The sequence below is a fragment of the Dreissena polymorpha genome, unplaced genomic scaffold (genome assembly GCF_020536995.1).
Source record: "Dreissena polymorpha isolate Duluth1 unplaced genomic scaffold, UMN_Dpol_1.0 chrUn080, whole genome shotgun sequence".
NCBI classification, from domain to species: domain Eukaryota; kingdom Metazoa; phylum Mollusca; class Bivalvia; order Myida; family Dreissenidae; genus Dreissena; species Dreissena polymorpha.
In genome coordinates this window covers 5,001-14,746 of record NW_026273394.1, presented here as the reverse complement: position 1 = coordinate 14,746, position 9,746 = coordinate 5,001, and the positions used below count along the sequence as shown (strand labels likewise).

General features: G+C 33.3%; 1 long non-coding RNA gene across 1 annotated transcript in view; it reads right to left on the bottom strand.

Moving 5' to 3' along the window:
• Nucleotides 1-2,298: 2,298 nt before the first annotated feature.
• Nucleotides 2,299-9,746, bottom strand: part of LOC127864011 (uncharacterized) — a 10,193-nt gene continuing 2,745 nt past the window's right edge. Inside the window, exon 2 of the long non-coding RNA XR_008041375.1 lies at nt 2,299-4,382. This is a non-coding gene — a long non-coding RNA (uncharacterized LOC127864011). The remainder of the gene's footprint in view (nt 4,383-9,746) is intronic.

The following is a 9,746-nucleotide window of genomic DNA, read 5'->3' as shown; positions in this document are numbered from 1 at the left end:
AGAGTCGAGAAAACTTTTGCTTTAAAATTATAAATACAACCCACAACCTTTAGATCTAGTCGCGGGACATAATTTTTCGCCATCCGTAAAATGAATCAGCTGATTGATTGCGTCATAAAATGACATACTTATTGCGTCATTTGTGTGATGTTATCTTTAGTAAACTTTAGGTGTACACGAAACAAGTATGCGATATCTGGGAATTAAACATTGAAGACTCGCATTGTTTCGTGTCTATGTATCGATTCGTGGATGTTATTATGAAAAAGTGCATTATCTATGGACTACTTACCTCGGATGGAACCGGTGAGACGAAGGAATTAGACCTACATGTAGATCTAGCTAATTCGTGTTATTGATTATCAGAATAAGCATGCCTATTTTGATGTGAATTTGTGTGTGCAGAGCATACTGATGGTGTGTATTTTGGTTCAGTAGTCTATTCGTTTTGCTTTTGGAAGTCAGTAAACGTAAGGGTATTTTTTTTTATGAATACACTTTGTCTTTGTGATTTAATCAAAGAGAGTCTATTCAGTAAGAATAACCCGTTTGCAACAAGTGTTTCAAAGCTTTATTTATTTTTTACGGATTATCTTGTGTTTGGATCGCAAACTGAAGGATGGGAAGGCTAGATCAAGACGCCATCAAAATCTGCAGCGTCCATGAACAAATAAGGCGAGTAGTTTTTTGATAATTTATGATTAGAACGACTCTGTGTGTAAGTTGGCATCGACATCATTTTGTCAGGAGCAATCGCCGCCATATTTGATTTTGATCATTTTCTTTCGAAAATAAAATTTATAAAATCTTCCTTTCGCGGTCGTAATGTATTAAAATGTGCATGCTGCGTAAAATTAAATCGAGGCATATGGTGATGTTTTTTCTCGTTGTACAGTTTTTGTGTGATTTTTTGAAAGACTATTTTGCGTACCAAAACAAATACATTGTATATCACTACGCATGGTTGCATTCGTTAGATTTAAAGCATTTTAAAGAATAAATTAAAATTATTGTTAAGGTTATTAGATTTATTTATTTTAAATATCACGTTGAAAAAAAATGGGATAAATAGATTACTAGGTTAGCGTTGAATACAGAGAAGTTTATGTTCCTCGGCTCGAACACCGTAAGCACTCGCCAAGGCTCGCGCTCCCGGCGTTCTAAGCCTCGCAACATAAACTTCTCTGTATTCAACGCTAACCTAGTATTCTTTATATATATTTTTTAGTCGAGCTCAAAAACGGGGGCCAGGCAGTTTTTCATTAAATGAGTATTGTGAACAAGTGCACAAACACTAAAAGTCACATCTGTGCCCAAACTTTACAAAACAATGCCCAGATTTTTTTTTATTTGATCTTGTGTTAAACAATTATTCTCTAATTAATTCCATTTTTCCAAACCAAATAAGAACATACACATAATTTATAAATACGCCATGAATGACCAGCTACTTTTTCACATTCAATGTAAAATTTGAATCTGTCCATAGACACCAGTGGAAACCATTGGTCGTTGTTAAGAATTGAATGTGTATGTCCTCTGCATTCTGTAAACTACCATGGCTGCGAGGTTTCAACATGTGTGACAGAGGGCCCCGTGAAAAAAAAACATTTCACGCCAAGAAGGAATTATTTGCAAATAAAGGCCACCGTTTACAACAAGCATGCATGTTATTGTCTTTATCATTTCCGTTCACAATAAGCATACATTGTACATATGATTGTCTTTAGCGTTTATTGAACATAGTAACATCTGTTTTGGTAGAATTATTTTATTTGTGATTGTATCCGATTTATTAAGAATGCAACACTAGAATTTCCATGAACAGATATACTGCACAGCGTTTTATATTGCATATGAGCCGTGCTCTGTGAAAAGGGGGTTGAATGCATGTGCCCAGTTAAGCCTGTGTAGTCCGCACAGGCTAATCAGGGACGACACTTTCCGCGTCTGTGATAAGTCTCGTTTCAAGACAGTCTCGTAGCAAAAATCGTTTTTAGGCGGAAAGTGTCGTCCCTGTGCAGTCCGCACAGACTAATCAGACACTTTACGCACATGAATTCAACCCCTTTTTCCTAGAGCACGGCGCATATATTTTATAGAATGAACACACTAACGCTCATCTCCTTAAAACAACACCTTGTTCGCCGCTTGGTATTGCAGAGGTATGGCCATATCATCAACATTTAGCAAACGGCTTTCTTCAATGAAAAGGAATGCACACAGATAAATAGGTTTATGAGGATAACAAATACTTTCTGTGTCTATATATATATTACAACTAGTTGAGTGTTAACATCGTTTTAATATTAACATTTATTTTCACATGTTAACTACTTATTGTATACAAAAAACTAAAATTTAACCTAAGGGCGATAAACCCAGAAAATAAAAAAAACTGGCGTCCAATAACACTGTTTACAAAATTAGTTCTGAAACTATTGCTAACAGATTAACAAAATATATCAACACGCTCCTTGATAATGACCAAACTGATTTTATTAAAGGAAGGTGCATAAGTGAAAATACTAGACTGATCTATATAAAGAAGTGAAACTCCAGCTGCTGGAGCAGTATTGAATTTTCATTAAAAACAATTAGTTGGTCCTTTATTTAAGGCAAGTGACCGATTGCCCAAACAGTACAAAACAGCACAATACAAACCAACATAAACACAAAATATGAATAAAGCTGGGATCACCGCCTTGGAACGGTCAATGCAAAGCATTGGGGGTTTAAACCTGGTTATAGAGCTCTCAACCTCACACTTGGCCCAGCAATATTCATAATACATTTAAGTGTAAATAAAATTTAACGTCATAGCATTATAACTCAAATTAAACAATAATAAAAGGGAATTAAAACGCATTCAATTTAATTACTATTTAATTACTCAATTGCATTGAAGATACAAGAGTAACAGAATAACAACTTTTTGACGAACGATCAAATAAAACTATTAACAATTGTAAACTACATTCCTTCTTTATAGAAAAGATTTGAGAATATAGAATCATATAGTTAATATCTCAGATAATCATCGCGCAAATACAGGAAGAAGCAGCAATAATGGGTGTAAAAATTCCATATTACATAGCTTGGTTGTTTATGTGACTGCTAAACAAATTAAAAATAATTAAATCAAACAAGAAACGCCTATCAGAGAGAAAATATAAATAAAATGGAACGTTATAAACCCAATGACCTATGCATGTAGATTACAACTGGAAAAGTCGGTCGTATGACGTCACAAAAATCCATAATGACGTGAACAAATTCCAAGGGCAGTACTAAATAAAAATATTAATGGGGCTGTGCTACTAATAAAACAAGTTTAGGTGATTTAATATAAAGAAGCAAATGAATAAAAATGGTAATTCCATTAAAGCGACATTATTGGAATCAAACAGTATATAGGTATTTTGACAACTGAAGACAGAAATGATTTGATGTACGATTTGAGTCCAAATGTAGTTTACATGCAGATTTGTTCATACGACACAATGACACAATTTTATTCAACAGTGAAAAATGCCTATAATGTAGTATTCATGCAGATTTGTTCATACGACACAATGACACAATTTTAATCAACAGTGAAAAATGCCTATAATATCACTAATGATTCCAAATTTTAAGGGAGGAAAGATATAGTGAATCGAAAACCATCAAACACGTGTTTTTAAGTACATAAGCATCGTATCCTTTTGATAAAAACAAGTTAATTAAATTGAAAAGTTTAATATGAACATTTGGTTTAACATATTTTAATTTGCGGACACGCTTCAAAACATCTCCGTAAAATGATGGATGGGAGATTCCATTATTTAAATGCCATTTTAAAGAAACATTATATTTTGAAATTAAATCACCATACTTAGAGTAAAATCTAGCAAATTTATTTCTTAGGTTATGATACAAAAAGCCTTGTTTTAGCAATTTTTTAGTTAATATTAGATTACGATCATTAAAATCTTTAATACACGAACATGCTCTGGCATAACGTACCAACTGCGAAATGTAAATACCATAGGAAGGTCCTTTAGGGATGTTGCCATCTAGAAACGGAAAATGACCTTTTGCGGTACACTGAAGAAAATAATATTCCTGGTCTCCTCCTGCTTATAAATTTTAAAAAGGCCTTCAATTCATTGTCATGGAAGTGCGTTAACAAAACACTCGTCTCATCAAATTTTGATCCTGACATAGGCAAATGGTTTAATGTTCTATATAAGGATTGCATCTCAGCCGTCACACAGTGCGGGTCGTTATCTGAGTTTTTCAAAAAACATCGTGGCTGTCGTCAAGGTGATCCCCTCAGTTGTTATATTTGTATTTTAAGTGCCGAAATCTTTTCTCTTAGAGTCAGGGCAAATCCAAAACTAAAAAGAATAAAAATCAATAATTCTGAATAAAAGCTATCGCAATTTGCTGATGATAAATATTTTCTCCTGGAAGGCTCTGCAGACTCCCTTAATGAAACCTTGTCGCTTTTCACATTGTGCTCTGGTTTGAAGGTAGACTTCGACAAAACAAAAGTGGTTAGGAAAGGAAAAAAATACATTGGGTTGTGAAAGTATCAAAACTAGATGGAAGTTAATATGGGACCAGCAGACTTTCGATATGCTTTGCTTAACTTTCCATGTGGATCTCAACAAGATGATCAGCCTTAATTACACGGATAAAGTGTCTAGAGTTAAAGCACTGCTAAAACGCTGGTCAAGGAGAATATTAACTCCAATTGGTAGGATACAATAAATTAAAACCAATGTTTGCCAGTCCTTACACACTTATTTGTTTCACTTCCCAATACACCATATAGAATGTTGATAGAACTTACTTATTGTAAATGATCTTTTTTTAACTTTATGTGGAATGGGATTTTGAAAACAAACAAAAATATACTTATATTAAAGAATATTCTGAAAGGGGCTGGATACGACGGATCATTACGGGAAATAGTAAATGGATAACATTGCAAAAATGATAATAAATACCCAATAACTTTACAATTGTGGTGTTCACTATCCGGAAACCAAAATATATAAAACAAACAATACTTTTTGGATGGACACTTTAAAATCATTTGTTGATTTCCGCAAAGTGGAATCATTAAATATAAAGTTTATGTTACAAACTCCAATATTTTATAAGCCATAAATAACGAGTGGTAATAAAATTGGTTTCCTCAAAAAATGGTTTGAAAATGGTGTACATTTTATTTGTGATTTGATAAAAACCCAAGACGGATTAGAATTGTATGGCTATAAAGATCTGTGCTAATGATAAAACTTACATCCAAACCACTTGCATGATATAGATATTGCTAATGTTGTAAATAAGTAACTGAAGAAATAGGTTTTGTTTGGGGAAAATCCCGCTCTAAGTACGATTGCGAATTTAAACAATCTTGACCTTGTTAAGCCCTTCGTTCCCCAACAAGTGAAATCCATTTTAAAATATTAAAAGAAACTCAGTCCATGTATAATATGCAAGACATATCACCTACATGTATATCACCCCCGGAAACCCGATATGCTGTGAAAAGTTGGATGTGCTTGGAAAAGTTACCGATATATTTCGCTGAATTTCGGTAGAGTAAGTAAATCCAGTTCTATAATTGTTTTAAGGCATTTTTGACTTAAAATATATTTTGGTTTATGCAACGGAGGTATTACCATGTATGTTACTAAAATCCTGGTTACTATTATTCAGGATTTATTGAAATATGGCTATTTAAAGTCAACGATGCAGTGAGGTGTCCCATATTTAGCACTTTATTTACAAATTTCTTTTAAGGTATGACAGTGAAAAAGTTTTTGAACCGACAATTATATCAACCAATGTCCCCGAGTTACATATCCGCCAGGGTTTCTTTAAAAAAAAATCGTATTGGTGGAAAAATTCGACATTGCATTCAACATGTTGATGAAAAAATGATATGACCTGGTGCAGTTCAAAAGAGGTCAAGATAATACAGGAGTGTACTTCATTTATAAACTTAAAGCTCACTATTACAGATGATTAATGCGCTTCGCATGCTTGTTACTTGCACTGAAACTTGTCATACTTACTATTTGGTTACTGCTTGAAATAATTGTGTAGTACATGATACTCTAACGTAGAAACCCACAAGTATATTTTTACCTCGTAAGAGTGATTTTTACGGAATGAACCTCATTGTGTCAAGTTGTACAGAAAACCGGACATAAAGAACCCCCTACTGTAGCTCTGGTATGAACGGACAGACATACAGACACTTACAGAGACAGACACAGAGGAGAGAAGCAGAGTAATAGAGATTCACGACATGTATGCGAGAGCCGTTAGTTAATAATCTACTTTTAGTAGCGGGATCATATGGTGCTTGTATTCAGTGGAATTGTTCACTTTTTAATACAAGCAACAAACTTGGCCCTTTTGTAGATACAAGTATTTTATTCAATTTTTGCTATGGACCCATCTCCAATTTTCAAGATTGCCGCCATTTTCAAGTTGGCCACAAAGATGGCCGCCAAAATTTAGGAAATTACATGTTACTGCAATATTTGATTAAAATATTCTGTTTTTGGCATTAAAATTAGATGTTTTATGCTATTATGGTATTAATTAATTAAAATATGTTTCTACATGACAAAAAAAATGATTTAAATATTGCATTTAATTCAAAATGGCTGCCAAAATGGCCGTATAAAGTACAAAAATGGGATTTTCCTACTCCAATCTATAATTTCAATAATCATTGAACGTATGTTTTATAAGCAAGTGTTTTTCTGTTTTTGTATTTACGAAACCTTAATTATTATAATATTCTCAACATATTGTTTCAGTCCTTAAATAAAGAAATAACTGCATACAACGAGTTCACACTTCCAGACCTTAAAGCTGCCTTAAAATCTAACCGCGGTCACATCCTTCACCACATATGGTGCTTGTATTCAGTGGAATTATTCACTTTTTGATAAAAGCAACACTCTTTGCTAATTGGTAGTTTAAAGTATTTAAGACAATATAGGCTATGGACCCAATTCATATTTTTCAAAATGGCCACAATTTTCAAAATGGCCGCCAACCTAAAAAGGAGAAAATATCGATCGAGGTGCTGATTTTTTGTTGCGATCTTTTGCAAATCAAATGAAATATTACAATACTTAATCAATAATTCAAGAATTATGCTGATAATCAAAAATCTATATTTTAAGTATTTTGTTAATTTTGTACTTTTTGTAAGGTCAAAATGTCATGGTTTTTTTTTTTTTGGGGGGGGGGGGTGGGAATTATGCTTTTTTTGGCAAATATTCATTTACTTTAATAATAAATAAATCCATAAAGCAGATTATCATGGTCCGAGAGCCCACTGGTGTGTATTGCAAGTTCTGCGGACAATATGTTTTTTGTATATTTGAAAAGAGAATTTTATATCCTTCCAGAAAACCCATTTCTTAAGTGTCAAACCCGTTTATATCTATGCTTTTTTTTGGTGGGGGGGGGGGGTAAAATCACTCAAAATCGAAAGTTTTCACGCTGATTTCTGGAATAAATTAAATAAATATACATTTTCAGTCATGGGAATTTACCCAGGGTTTCAGTTTTGGGGTATTAAATAGGTGGCAAGCAATAAGCAATAAAATGTAAAAAATAAATAGAGGTTTTAAACCTACATGTACACTGTACTCATTGGAATGTTTTGTTTTGAGCTATGTTATAAGCATATGTACAAAGACAAAAGATTGTATTATTATTGCGATCACATGTGTTATAAATCTAACAATATTAAATTATTCCAGAAATCAGAAGTTTTGTGTTTGATTTCGTATATTGTTCCTGAAATCTCACTAAAAGTCGTCATTCAAAAATGATCATTTCTCAATTAAATCAGGAGACCCTTTTGTGTGTTTTTAATACAATAGTTAGACTATTATGTTGAAAATTATTTCATTAAAGTAAAAATTAGGAACTAAAACCTGATAAATGGACTAAAAACAGCTAAAATAGTTAAAAATTTAGTGGTTTTTAACCTACATAAGCTGTAAAAAAAAAAGTGGTTTTAACCAAAAATCACACTGCGATCATTGTATTGTTTGTTTAGAGTGATCTTATATACAACTGTATATATGCGAATAATATTTGTTTATTATAGTGATCACGTGTCTTATAAATCTAATTAAATAATATTATCCCAGAAATCAGCAGTTTTGTGTGTGATTTTATCCATTCCCACCCAAAATCACTAATAGATGGTGATTAAAAAAGTCGTCATTGGAATGAATGAAGAAGGCCGTTTGTGTGTTTTTAAAACACTAATTAGACAAATATTTGGGAAATTGTTAACTTGGTAAAAAGAATTAGCAGAGTTAAAAAGTAAAAAATAGATAAATTCTGCTAACAAAGCAAAATTTGGCGAGTTTTAACCTTTTTTTTTGAATACCTGGAAAATTTATTTTTTGTTTACTTAATTATCAGAAAGGTTTCTGATACCTATTTAATACCCAAAAACTGAAACTCTGGTTAATTTTCCATGATTGAAAATGTCTATTTATTTAATTATTCCACAAATCAGCGTGAAAACTTTCAATTTTGAGTGAGTTTACCCAAAAAAATCATAGATTTGCACGGCTGTGATACTTAAGAAATGGGTATTCTCGAAGACCATCACCACCAAAGGTAAAAACGTTCCGAGTTATATACCGATCGAAGAAAGCAGTAGCCTGTCCCCATGTTCACACGAAGAAGCAGATACAAGACTTTTACTCCATGCGAATCATGCTGCCAACCAGAACAATAAGAAAACCTAATACGAACTGTTGATACAGATGTAGTTGTCATAGCTACAGCAGCTTTTCAACATATGAATGTAAAATAACTTTGGATAGCATTTGGCACAGGAAAACAGTTTATATATATATATATATATATATATATATATATATATATATATATATATATAATATATATATATATATATATATATATATATACCTGTACATAAACTGTGTAATGTTCTTGGTCAGGATATCATGAGCGGTCTATTGGCATTTCATGCATTTATTGGATGTGACCAGACCTCAGCATTCAGTGGTAAAGGTAAAAAAAAGCAGCATGGGGAACGTTAAATGCATATGGAGCCGCAACAGAAGCATTCAAGATCTCGGTAAAACACCAACAGACGAATCCATTGCAACTATCACGCCAGCGTTGGAACGTTTCGTAATACTTATGTATGATCGTTCGAATGCTGCTGAATGTATCAATGATGACCGAAAGAACGTCTTCACACGCAAAGGTAGATCAATAGATGGAATTCCACCAACACAAGCAGCCCTACTGCAACACACTAAGCGTACCGCATACCAGGCTGGATACTGCTGGGGACAGGCACTATTGCCCTCACAAGAACTCCCTTTTCCAAGTAATTGAGGTTGGGTAAGAGACCAGGACAACACTTGGGTACCGTTCTGGACAACACTTCCGCAAGCATTAGAGTCGTGCTAGGAGTTACTGAAGTGTGGCTGCAGTCCCCAGATTAGTTGCAGTGGGATGTGCAAGTGTATTGTGCACATCCCTTTGTCTGTGTGATGGAGGAAGTGACTGGGGATATATTTAAAGGCAGCTTTAAGGTCTGGAAGTGTGAACTCGTTGAATGCAGTTATTTCTTTATTTAAGGACTGAAACAATATGTCGAGAATATTATACGAATTAAGTTATCTGTAAATACAAAAAAAAACAGAAAAAAACACTTGCTTACA